The sequence below is a fragment of the Gracilinanus agilis genome, chromosome 3 (genome assembly GCF_016433145.1).
Source record: "Gracilinanus agilis isolate LMUSP501 chromosome 3, AgileGrace, whole genome shotgun sequence".
NCBI classification, from domain to species: Eukaryota; Metazoa; Chordata; class Mammalia; order Didelphimorphia; family Didelphidae; genus Gracilinanus; species Gracilinanus agilis.
In genome coordinates this window covers 578,776,414-578,789,967 of record NC_058132.1, presented here as the reverse complement: position 1 = coordinate 578,789,967, position 13,554 = coordinate 578,776,414, and the positions used below count along the sequence as shown (strand labels likewise).

The 13,554-nt window shown below is 37.2% G+C and overlaps 1 protein-coding gene across 1 annotated transcript in view; it reads right to left on the bottom strand.

Moving 5' to 3' along the window:
* DIAPH3 (diaphanous related formin 3) overlaps window positions 1-10,724 on the bottom strand; it is a 423,660-nt gene extending 412,936 nt beyond the window's left edge. The window contains exon 1 of the mRNA XM_044670603.1: window positions 10,664-10,724. The gene's annotated coding sequence lies outside the window, so the exon portion shown is untranslated. The remainder of the gene's footprint in view (window positions 1-10,663) is intronic.
* Window positions 10,725-13,554: the final 2,830 nt, after the last annotated feature.

The following is a 13,554-nucleotide window of genomic DNA, read 5'->3' as shown; positions in this document are numbered from 1 at the left end:
GTGAGGCCCTAGGTTCAAATCTGACCTCAGACACTTCCTAGCTATGTGACCCTGGGCAAGTCACTTAACCACCATTGCCTAGCCCTTACTAATAGAGAGTATTGATTCTAAGATGGAAGATAAGGGTCTTTAAATAAATAAACTTGTTCAAATGCATACAAGGTGCTACTTCCACCATAAGTAAGTCTGTTGAAATAATTTAAAGGTCTCTGAAGACACTACCAAGTGATAAAGCTATCAATTTATATCAGTAACCTTGTCTTTATAGCCCCATTGCTTAGCACAGTATCTTTCAAAAAATCAACTTAAATTTTTCCAAATGCTTTCAAATATGAATGAAAGACTAGCAACTCAGGCATTAATAATAAGGTAATCTTATCAACCTGATACACTGTACAATTATGGTCTATTTGTTCATAGGGTAGATACTTTCTACCCAGAAGCAGATTTGCAACTTGTCTAACACACAGAGAGGTGTCAAAGCAAGGGGCCCTGTTGGGTATTGAGGAGTTAAGTGATTTGCCCAGAATCATACAGGTCAAGGCAATATAATACGTAGGGTCTTCTTAACTCCAAGGCTGGAGTACAGCTACCACACTAGATTGGCTCTCATACAAAGACTACAAATTCACACAAATTCTACAACACAATTTAAATAAAATTCAAAATAAGCTGTATAACCTTTTTTCAGAAATGATTCAAAATTACTTTGTACCTCTGTCCCTCTTTAAATTACCACAGTTTTCCTCAATAGATTACATTTTACTTGCAAATGTGTTTGAAATTTTACCAGGATCATAGGGCAGTTTTTAAAAATTTGGTAACATAACTGCACATATAACTCAGCAAAATCAAACCCACAAATTGAATCTAATTATCATCATATTTACATTTCTACAGAAGTTGGAATTTGGCACTCACTTTGTTTCCACCCACTACCATTCCAAAGGACTCAGAATGAAAAATGCTATTCACCCTCAGCTGGAGAACTGGATTCAGAGTGAAGCATTTTGTCCTTTTTTTTTTCTTGTTTCTTCCACCACTTGAATATGGCTAATGTTTTGCCTGACTCATATGTAATGGTTTTTGTATTTCTTGACATTTCAATGGGTGAGGAAAGAAAAGAAGATAATCTGGAACTGAAAATAAAATTGAAAAAAAGTTTGTCTGAGTACTCATGAGGTCCCCAAAACCTTTTCAGGAGTCTTCAAGGTCAGCACTTTCATAATATTATAACATTTTAATTTCTAATATGGCAAAAATCACTAGATATAACTCAATTTAAAAAAAAAAAACCTTGTGGAAGGAGGGATTCTCAATCATTTTTTTTTAAACCCTTGTACTTCGGTGTATTGTCTCATAGGTGGAAGATTGGTAAGGGTGGGCAATAGGGGTCAAGTGACTTGCCCAGGGTCACACAGCTGGGAAGTGTCTGAGGCCGGGTTTGAACCTAGGACCTCCTGTCTCTAGGCCTGACTCTCAATCCACTGAGCTACGAGAGTCAGGCCTAGAGACAGGAGGTCCTAGGTTCAAACCCGGCCTCAGACACTTCCCAGCTGTGTGACCCTGGGCAAGTCACGAGAGTCAGGCCTAGAGACAGGAGGTCCTAGATTCAAACCCGGCCTCAGACACTTCCCAGCTGTGTGACCCTGGGCAAGTCACTTGACCCCCATTGCCCACCCTTACCACTCTTCCACCTAGGAGCCAATACACAGAAGTTAAAGGTTTAAAAAAAATACTAAAAATAAAATTAAACAAACAAACAAATGAATAAATGAATGAATGAATGAATAAATGAATAAATAAATAAATGGATGAATAAATAAATAAATAGATAGATAGATAGATAAATAAATAAATAAATAAGCAAAAAATAGATAGATAGATAGATAGATAGATAGATAGATAGATAGATAGATAGATAGATAAAAGTATAAAGAAGTCCTGAGACCAAAAAGTCTGAGAACTGCTGAATTAACATTTTATCCAATAGGATAAAGAAATATTAAAGCCCAAACCAACACCAAGAACACTAGTCAAGAGTCAGAAACAAAAAGTATAAGAATCAAACTAGTCTGGCTACCAGCATGTCAGTCAACAGAATATAGAACTGGGCTACATATAATAAAGATTAAAGCTAAAATAGATGCCCAATTTTAATCAAATAAGCATGGGGGAGTGGGGAAGTAAAAACCTATCTCTCTCCATATCAAGTAAATCTGACAAGACAAGAAAGACAAGAAAGGTAAACTAATGATTTTTCAATTCACAGTATTTTATTAAAACAGGTAAAGAATCATAGAGTTAAGAGTTGCAAGGAATTTCAGATTTATAATATTTTCCATTTTTATTTAGCAGATTATCAAATTTTTCATTAAAAATGAATTTTAATTATTATTTTGACTTTAGTTCAAGTCTATTTTGATAAATTTAATTACCTCCTCCTTAATCTAGTCACCTTAATATAAATCATCCTTGACATCATCAGGCTTAGAAAGTAGAGTTCAGGCTCCCCAACTCCTTCCTTGTCTATCAAATGACTTCTACCAATGAGAAGTATTGCTTCAACCAATCCACATCTCTCTATTTTTATCACTGTCCTGAATTATTTCTGTACTGGTATATAAATTATGATATTCTTGGAGTATAAAGGAAGGTCTCTCAAAATGGTCAGGGCTTTTTCGTCTTGAACAAAAGTCCAGCGTTTTGGGGAGACCAGCCCTCTCCTTTATGGCTTGGAAGACTTTGTTTATCATTTGCATTCCTGCTGCTAGAAATTACTCAACAAAGGAAAGTCAATATTTATGGAATAACATTTGAAAGCCAATTAAATGTTCCCAAAACAAATAGGACTATTTAGGAAAAGGAAGCTAGAAGAGAAATAATTATAATGTGTCTTTTAAAGAAAAAGAACTACAGCAAGTATCCCCAAGTAATTTAATTGGTCATGACCAATTAACTGGTCATTTGGATGTTCTGGTCCAATAATTCAATTCTTCCAACTTTTAAATGCCCCAACTAAATTAATAATATCTATTATAATTTACCATTTGGGAAAACTAGTTCCTCTGGATTTAAGATGCTTCAATGACACTTTTAATAACAGGAAAAGGCACTTTTGTAGCTGCTGTTCAAAGACTAGACCATTCTTTGATCCTCAATATCCCATGAAGTAAAAAGGTTATGCTTAATCTATATTTTATAGAGTTAAAAGTCAAATCAGTTTCTAAAATCAACAAGGAAGGCTGAACATATTCACCAATCATTTGTTTCCTATTTGGAGAATACTTTGGGCTAAGTGTTAGAGATAATTACTTTAGTGTGACATATACTAGCAAACACACTATACGTATATTTAAAAATTTATGTTACACATAAAAAATGAAATTCATTTTATAGGACAATAAATAAATATACTAGGTTGCTATAATAAAATTATGCCATAAAACAAAGTTAATTCAAGCCAACAACAATAAAAGCATAACAAACTGAATGAAGGCATTTGAAACACCATCTCTTCAGAAGCAATTCCCATAGTAATTGAAGGGCTATAACTAAGAGCCATCATTTAAAACATAGGTTGCTTAAAGCATTAAGCTAGTTCCAAATTGAAGAGCCCCTCCCTCTGTTTTTACCTTTAGGGTTAAGGACTTGAAGGATATTTGTGGAAGAAAAAACAACAAAAAAAGGGAAGAAGGAGGGATACTACAAAACTACCTGAATGTAGCAATAAAAAGCATATTGAATTTGGAATCCAAAGACCTGGGAACTTAAGAGGCCAGATAACCACTTAACCTAAGCCTCATTTTTCTTATCTATAAAATATAGATAATATTTGTACTACCAATCTCACAGAGTAATAGTGAGCATCAAATAAGATAACCAATAAGAAGGGTTTTGTAAACTTTAAAGGGCTATATAAATGTTAGCAGTTTTTATTTTACTGCTTTCAGTAGACCAGACAAGCAAAATAGCCCACTCAACATTCTTTCCCAGATTAAAAACATAAAAATTGCTACATGTTTCTGTGGAAATTTTAAAAAAAAAGCTAAAGTGATTTCAGGCCACTTTGTTCATCAATTACTATAAGACTGGACTGAAAAACATCTTGTGAGTAACGTCTACTAGGTTTTCTGCTACCTTTGTTTGAATTCTGATGAGAATCTCATGGTTACAAAGTCTAAAGTCCTCTAGATTTCCAAATTCTTACAACCAAAAATATCACCCAAATTTAAGAGTCAAAGAAGTAGTAATAACAGTCTTGGGAAGAGTGTTTAAAATAGAAAGTTTCTCATTCAAACTTTCAAGTGTCAGCCAGTGTGTAGGGCACTGTTCTAGGAATATAAAGATAAAATCAAGATCAAAGATCATCTCTGTCCTTCGGGAAGTTTACTGTAATGTCTGCCTTGATGAAAAACCTTGATTATTTCTTCTGAAGGTCAAATCTTTAAATTATAAATTGGAAAACCTTCCAAAAACAAATAAATAAGTAGCATTAGGGGGAAAAAAAATTTTTAAAGCCAAGAAAGGTCAAAGGTATTCTGAATGGACATAAGTAAGGACGGGGACAATAATTACATAGAATAAGGTATAGATGGCTTATAATTTACACTGTTAGAATACTCACAAAAAGGAGATTACAGATCTATTGAAAAACATATCAATAAAATAAACTTTCATATTATTTCATATTATACTTCAACTCACCAGTTTTTTCACAAGTATAACAATACCATTTGGAATCTGTCACTATGAAGATACATGGCTGCAGCTCCAGAAGGCCAAATCTTCAGTGTCAAATAAGAGAGAAGAAAATTACAGCTCTCTTTGAATACATGACATATATTTATACTACATAACCAAACAACTCATCTTGGTTATAGTTATCTATCCATATAAATAACCATATGAAGCCAGATAAAGTCCTTGAGGGCAGTGAACAATTTTTGTTTTGTCTCTGTCTCCCCAAATCTCACACAGCTCTCTATATAATGACTACTTTGAGGCTACTGCCATTAACTTCTTGGTCTTCTTCCTACAAAATCCTGAGATTTGGTTATCTATGAACTCCTGCCTGTACTATGATAACTTTCCTCAGTGGACTTCTTTCTTCTCAGGTACTGCCAATCATCCTTTAAACACCATCTCTATGAGCTTTGGAAGCTACAATTCAAAGCCTAAATTCAACTGCTCGCTCTTTCTCTCTCTCTCCCTTTCTTTTTCTCACACCTATGTTATTAATTGTATCATAGCTGTTTGTTGGTTTCTTATTCCATCATGCTGTTTTTCAGTCATGTCAAATGAACTCAAACAAGTTCTTATTGCTGTTCAGTCTTTTCAGTTGAGTCTGACTCTTCATGACCCCATTTGGGGATTTTCTTAGCAAAGATAGTAGAGTGGTTTACCATTTCCTTCTCCAGCTCATTTTATAGATGAAGAAACCGAGGCAAACAGGGTTACGTGATCCTGCTCAGGGTCACACAGCTCAAGGTCAGTTCAGATTTGAACTCAAGAAGTCTTTCTGATTCCAGGCAGCCTGGCATTGACATTCAATCCACTGGGCCACCTAGCCATCACACTAGACTGTAATCTCCTTGAGGACAAGGAATGTTCAACATGTTGGTGTTAGTCTACCTCTCAATGAATAGTAACAAAGATATACTCACCTCTAACAACTAAATTTATGAACGGCACACAAACCAACAGTGGAACACACACACGACTAAAGTGCCCAGACTCAGAGACCTAATCTACCAAGAAAAGAACACAACTGTTTTGCTTGTGATGAGAAGCTTCTTCCTGGCACCCTAGAATATATTCCATTTATTCCCTTTCTACTCTATCACATCCCATGCAAATTATCTACTGCAAATCTTATTCCACCCACAGTGATTATGAGAATACTGTGGTTACATACTATTTAGGGAAAATTCAGGATGATCTGTTTGTTTAAAAAGGTGTAAGGCCATTTCTATGTATTGTCCAGAATGAATCTTATTGTGAAAGCACAGACCAGATGAGTTTGTTGCTAGTGAACCAAATGGGATTGACTCCATTCCAAGACTAAATAGTTAAGCATAAGGCTCTGATAATCTTAAAATATCTTCCCATAAATCCTCCATAGGCATTAGTAAAATAATAAATTTGTCCTCACTACAACTTCTCTATGGAGGATTCTCTATGGAAGGATTTTGAGGCGTTGGCATCACCAAGTCCCATCCTCCTCTTTTTTAACAATGTGGTCCCAGACAACAAAGCGACTTTAATGGAACAAATAACGCCTGAAAACGAGCCTTAATTAATAGTTGTTATTTTAATGAACAGCTCACCTTTATATTGCCCTTTAAGGTTAGCATAAAACATATACATTGTCTCAATGATAATGCAAAAACAGAATATATATATGCCAACAAAATATTATGCAAGGTCTCAGGACTTAAAGAGAAAGGAATAAGAAGAGAAAGGGATTAGAAGATAATAATAATTTTATCTACTATCTGCAAGCCACTACACTAATCACATTAGACATATTATCTCATTTGATCCTCATAACAACAAATGGTACTATTATCACCATTTTCAAGATGAAAAAACTGAGACAAAAGTTAAGTGACTTACCCAGAATATAACTAGTTAGTGGCTAAAGTGGATTTGAATTCCTGTCAGTGGATAAAGGATAGGTGAGAGGGGAAGCAGAATGATGTGGCTTCCTGGTCACCTATGGACAAAAAAAGGCCTCATCTTCCAGAAGCTGGAAGGCTGAAAGAGTCACTACACCCTACCCTCAGGTCAACCTAGAAAAAGCAATCTGATTAAGTATCCTTTCTAGGTTAGGGATAAGAAAATTTCTTTTTTGTTAACTATTAAATGACCTAATAGAGTCTCATTTCATTCCAATAGCAAAACTAAGAGAGGAAAGATTTAATCAGGCCTGTCCATAACATAAGGAGGTGAAAAAATGTTCCAAATCATTAATAAAAGGGTAGCTGGGTGACCCAGTGGTAGAATACTAAGTCTGAAATCAGAAAACTGCTTTTCCCGAGTTCAAATCCAGCCTCAGATATTTATGAGCTGTGTGACTTTGGTCAAGTCACTTAACCCCCTTAACCTCAGTTTCCTCATCTATAAAATGGTCTGGAAAAAGAAATGGCATTCCCAGCTGTGTAACTCTGAGCAAGTCACTTGACCCCCATTGCCTACCCTTACTACTCTTTCACCTATAAGTCAATACACAGAAGTTAAGGGTTTAAAATTAAAAAAAAAAAAAAAAAATGGCAAACCTCTCCAAGATGTTTACCAAGAAAACCCCAAATGAGATCATAAAGACTGATACACCTGAAACAACTGAACAGAAAGGTATATTTTATAATTATATTTAGCTCAATATATTTTATATTTATATTAAATTATATTTAGCTCAGTTTGGTATTTAAAGCCCTTCACAATAGGAATATAAACTCTTTCCACACATTACTTCCTCTGATTCTGTGTTCCAGCCAAGTTGGTTCACTTATTTGTTCCCTATTATATAGCAATCCATCTTCCTACTCTGTTCAGGGAGTATTTTCACTTTTTTTCTTAGAATCTCTAGTAAAGGCCTATCTCAAGCACTCCCTTTTACACAAGGCCTTTTCTGAATCTCTCTAGTTTTTAGTGCTTTCTCCATCCCTTGAAATCACTTTGCATGTAACATATTATTCAATTCAATTAAACAAATATTTATCATGCCTACCATCTGCCATGCACTGGAGATGCAAAGACAAAAATGAAAAAAAAACATCTTCATAGAATTTATTGGGGGGGAGGACAATATATATACAGTGACAAACTAATACAAATAGAGAGCGTTCTCAAAGTCTTTGGGCAATTTTAAGCTTTGTGTGCTGGGAGAGCAATGTAAGTCTTGGTAACTGACTGAATGTGGGAGGTAAGGGGCAAAGACTTGGAGGTGCCTTGGGTTACAAAGATGAGTGACTGCACAGACGGTGGTATTCTCTTTTTAAGATCTGTCAGGGGCATCTATGTACATGTTCTCCCAAGTCCATTAAGATTATTCATTTTTTTGTCTCATCTCTAGCACCTTATAGTACCTGGTCCTAGGTAATTTAGAAACTCTTTAACTACTGAGCACTGCTAGAAGTATCCTGACCCACAACAAATGTTATTAAGCACAATGTAAAGAACACTTGATTCAGAGTCAGAGGACCAGAATACCTGGGGACCTAGGGGGATTCTTGGCTTTTGATTTTTGTGACTATTAAAAGAGCACTCTCTTTAGTTTCTTCATCAGTAAAATGAAGGACTTGGACTAGATGACTTCTAAAGTCCCTTCTAGATAGAACATTATATGATCTTATGTCTTCAACAGTACCCTGACTACTTCATTCCAATCCTTTTATTCATCTCTTGTTGTCTCATCATCATATTCACCATACTAATTATTCCAGAACTCTGACACTCTCTTCGAACTCTCAGCTCTACTCACTTGAGCTTTTAGCAGATGACTTCTCCTCCTACTTTATTGAAAAGATCATAGAATTCTTTTTTACTCTGTAATCACTTCATTACATTCATGTACTATGAGTTATTCAACTAATAGTTGTAATTCTATCTTGTTTCTAGTTTTTAACTTCTATAAAAACTGATATGTATGTGTTTGGAGCCTATCTATCACTAACCTCTTTGGGGTTTTTAACCCCAGTGTTGGGATTGATAGATCAGAGGGCATGACCAGTATCCAATTTCTTGGATAATTCCAAACTAGTTTCCAAAATGAATGAGCAGATTTACAGTATGCCTATTTTTCTTTTCAAAATATTGATAATTTTTTTCTTCTTATAGTCTCTGTCAATTTTCTAGGTGACGCCTTTGGGATTTTCTTGGAAAAAAATCCCATAGTGGTTTCCCATTTCCTTCAGCTCATTTTACAGATAAGAATTTTACATTATCTAAGGCCAGATTTGAACTCAGGAAAATGAGTCTTTCTCATTCCAGGATCAGCATGCTATCTGCTACCACCAGACTTAAGAGTCAAGACAACCTAAGTTTATTGTGCATCCAGGTAGAGGCAGTTGGACAAGAGGTCAAGTGAGAAATGAAGGACAGATTTTGGAATAATCTTCAGAAAGAATCTGAGAAGCATTATAACATAGAAGATATAGATCTAGCCTCTTAAGGAGAAGAGTTGGTAAGAGAACCAAGGATGAAAGGATTCAAGTCCTGCCTCTAACACATACAATCTATATGATCCTAGGTAAATCACTTAATCTCTGTAGAGTCCTAAATTGTAGAGTTGTGCTAGAGTTCCCTACACCAATGAAATCATAGGTCCAGACCCTATCCATATCTTTGTCCCACAGAGGGATTATTGAAATATTGGGAGTTCAAATCCATACTCATACCCTTACTAACTGTGTTATCCTGGGGCAAGTCACTTAACCTCTGCCAGTTTCCCTTGGCCTGTCAGTTCCCTCAACGGTAAAATAGGGATAATAGCACCCACCTCCCAGGGTTGTTATGAGCAGCAAATGAGATAATATTTGCAAAGTGCTGTGCAAACCTTAAGGCATCAAATAAAAATGCTAGCTATTATTAACAGCATAAAAAGAGAAGTGTCTAAGATAAAGCCTTAAGGCATACTCACACTTAGATGGAAAGATGTTTACTCAGCAATGGAAACTGACATTTAACCCACCATATCACTCATCTGTTTTTATTTTGATATATATTATAATTGTGGTTATAATATGTATGCAACCCTGTTATTGCTAACCAAAAATTATGCTTAATGATATACTTATAGTTTTGTCATTTTTATGTTTTAAAGCAATGAGTCACTACCAATGTTCTTCCACAAATTCATAGCAATGCCTACTTATTTGTGGCAGAAATCATATATTAAAGCTTCTGGTATACCACAAAAAAAAATTTCTATATCACTAAGTCAAGTGGAAAAATCAAGAATAAATTTCCAGGTTGAACTCACTCTAAATTGAAGATCTAAAACTCCGCATCAGGTCCGTGAACAGGAAAAAAATAATAGCTACATAACTTCCAACCTGGAAATACCAATAAGGTGACAGACAACTGCAACGCTGCAAACCTATGCCTACATCTGCCTCCATTTTCCCTGGCTGAATGTTTATTCCATTAAGTTGTAGGGAAAGTTTCACATATTTAGACAGTTCTAAAATGACATAAATACATTCCTCAGGAATGACTACAGGACCCGCCTACCCAGCCAAGTTTTAAAACTAAGTAGTCTCCAATCCCATCATGCAAATGTTCTAACCAGACCTAAACCAGCAAGATAACTGAGCCACTACTAGCAGAATGTTACGTTAAAAAGGAAAAACAAACACAACAACAACAACAACAACAACAACAACAAATGAGATTAGTCTCAAATCTAGGAAAAGTCAGCAAGATAGAAAGTTTAGATGCAAACTGACCCTATATGGTGCTGCCCACTTCAGAGAGGGCGGTGGGGCCCGAGTGGTTAACTTGGAAGACATTCCCCGCCCCCGAGGTCTAGGGTCCCCAATTTGTTAGCTACCACAGAGGTCCTGAAAAACCTTTAGAGTGAGCTGTAGGAACAAGTACTTCCGCTTCAAATTCCCATCAGGTAAATAAAGGACACCCCAGCTCCGAGGAAGATACTTACAAACTTAGCTCTTTTCTCCCCCGGTTCCTCCGAGAACGCAGGAGCCGATCCCGGAGGGTGGCCCTTCCGCCGCTGCGTTTTGGTGTCCCGACCACTGCGGCACGAGGACGAGAAAGACGACGAAGACGTGGACAAGGAGGACTCCCCGGCCAGGCCGTGTGGCTGGTGGGGACGCCGCAGCCGGTTCCTCTCCATCCTTCCCGAACTCTGCCGGGGGAGCTGGAAAATGCGGCAGCGGCTCCGCCCGGCGGCGTGGGGAGGAAAGGTGGAGACTGACCGACTGACCCGATCTCCGAACCGCTTCGCTCCCGGATGCGACCAAGCCCAACCGTCACAGCCACCGCCGCCGCCACCACAGTCTGAATACTCCCGCCACCGCCGCCCCGCCCCCGGCTCGGCCAATCTGGCGTCACCCGGGGTATGACGCACACGCGCTAAAGCCCGCCCTCTTTTCGCGGAGCAAATGTGTATTGGTCAGAGTAGTGAAGCCGGTATCTGAGTACAGACGGAGAGCTTATTAATATGCTTTATGTATTTAGTTGGGTTTTACCCTGCTGCTCTTCCTCCTGTCCTGGAGGAGGGCTGTGACTCAATGAGCTCTGCATTTCGACAGTCTCGTCTCGCCTAGCTGATGCTCTTTTCAGGCTGGCTTTAACGCAACAACATCCCAACTCCCCTGCCCGTTTCAGAGTCGCAGTGGCTGTTGGGAAGTGTAGTTCTATCCTGAAAATGACCAAAAAACTACAGGTTTGATTTTGTTTCGAAACTGACTGTCTAGGTAGTGCGCTCCAGTCTCTGTAATGTTTCGTGGTCAACCAAAAGGAAAAAAAAAAAAAAAAAAAAAAAAAAAGATTCTAGCTACTCTGATCAATACAATGATCCCCGACAACTGGAAAGATTTCATGATGAAAAATGCTATCCACCTCCAGAGAGAGAATGGATGGATTCTAGTACATTTTACACTTTACACATATTATTTCATATGATATATACAACAATCCTGTGCTGCAGGTGCTATTGTTATCCTCATTATACATGATGTGCATGATATATGAGGAAACTGAGGCTGAGAGAAGTTACACGACTTGCCCTCCTATTATTATCCCAATTAATATGAGGAAACTCAATATGAGAGAATTAAAGTAACAAGCACAAGTTTACACAGCAAGTGTACTAGAAGCCAAATTCAAATTCAGATCTCTCTGACCCCAGTTCCAGGACTCTTTTCTTCTATAGTGCCATCTAGCTGCCTTTAGAGATATCTGCCAAGCCACACAATGTTCTTTAAAGGCCTGCTGCTTCAAACTTGGGCCTTGCCTTGTTTGCTTGAAAACAAGAAGGGATTACAGGGAAGGTGGGAATCAGTTGACCAGAAACATGTAGTAAATATGCTATAAGCTTTTGTTGAACCTAGGTTGCTGATGTGAAGGTCAGTTGAATAAGGTAAAAAGTACATGATTTATTATCATGTTCAGAACAAGAAGATATATATCTCATAGAGTAGAAAAACATAGAAAATATAAAGCTTAGCTTTATGCTTTCAAGAGTGTTACATATACACATTTAAATATGTATCTTAATGACATCAATATATTAATACAATAATGCTGAAGAAATATTTCATAATTTATAAACCTGCATGGCTAAGGCCTATGAAAGAAGAATGACTAAAATAATGAGGGTCTAGTTATTACTACTAGCATATATCATAGCTATATCTCAACCAGTAAAACTATCCCATTAGGTACTCCCTAATACCATGTAATGCTTTTGTTTGCCATGTTACATTGTTCCCCAAAGTTATGATTTCATTTTCCCCTGCAGAAATATGAAAGGCAGTTCAGCTAGATTCTTCCTTTTTCAATCACCTTCAGACTACTAGAATCAGGACCCCAAAAGATATGAAAGCAAGCAATATAAAATTGAGCAAGAGCCAGAAGAAAGAAAAAAAAAAAAAGAGTGGTCCCACTGGAATCTACCATATGGATGATAGCAACAGGCAGGGAAAGACTTACTATACAAAAATACTTTCTAAGTATTATTCTAGAAAGAAAACAACTTAAGACTTTATTGGTCCTAGAGACAATTGGTGCCACAGTGTATTGTGAGGGAGTGAAGGGAGGTAGAAAGAAGGATTGATGGGAGAAAGGAGAGAGGAAGGTAGAGGAAGGGAAAGGAAGGTGGTCCCCAGCCCAGACAGGGGGAAATTGACCAGAGACCTTCCAGGCTCAAATAAAAGATCAGAGAGCAACTTCGGGTTTAGAATAGCTAGGTTTTATTTAAATTAGAAAAGGGAAGGTCTAGGGAAAACTAGGAAGTAGACAGAAGGGGAAAAAGTGCGAAGAGAGAAAGATCAGGGTAGATAGCATCAGCCAGCCTCCAGGCTCCAGAGAGCAAAAAGGTGCCAAACTTTCTCTTTTATACTTTCTCTGATACCTCCCACAAAGGAAGTAGGAGTTGTCAGGGAAAGTTGTAGCAGGGAGCCCTAGGAGACGTAGTCTCCTAGAGCTTACAGCAAATTCAAATGACACAATATACAGTTCTGAACCTGGAGTCCAGAAAGACTGAATTCAAATTGGACCTTGAGCTTAGCCTCTATTTGACTCCGTTTCCTCTACTATAAAATGGAGGAAATAATAGCACCTACATTGCACAGTTGCACTTACTACATACTGTATAAATGCTTATTCCCTTACCTTTTTCTCCCCTGGCTATTGGAATGCCCTTCCTCACAAAATTACTTTGTGTATTTGATATATATACAATATATATGTATGTATATGTGTATGTGTATAGATATTTATATACACACATCTCCCCCTATATAAACATAAACCCTTTGAGGACTGTGAGGGTTTTATTTTTTTCTTTTTTATCTCTAGTGCATATCG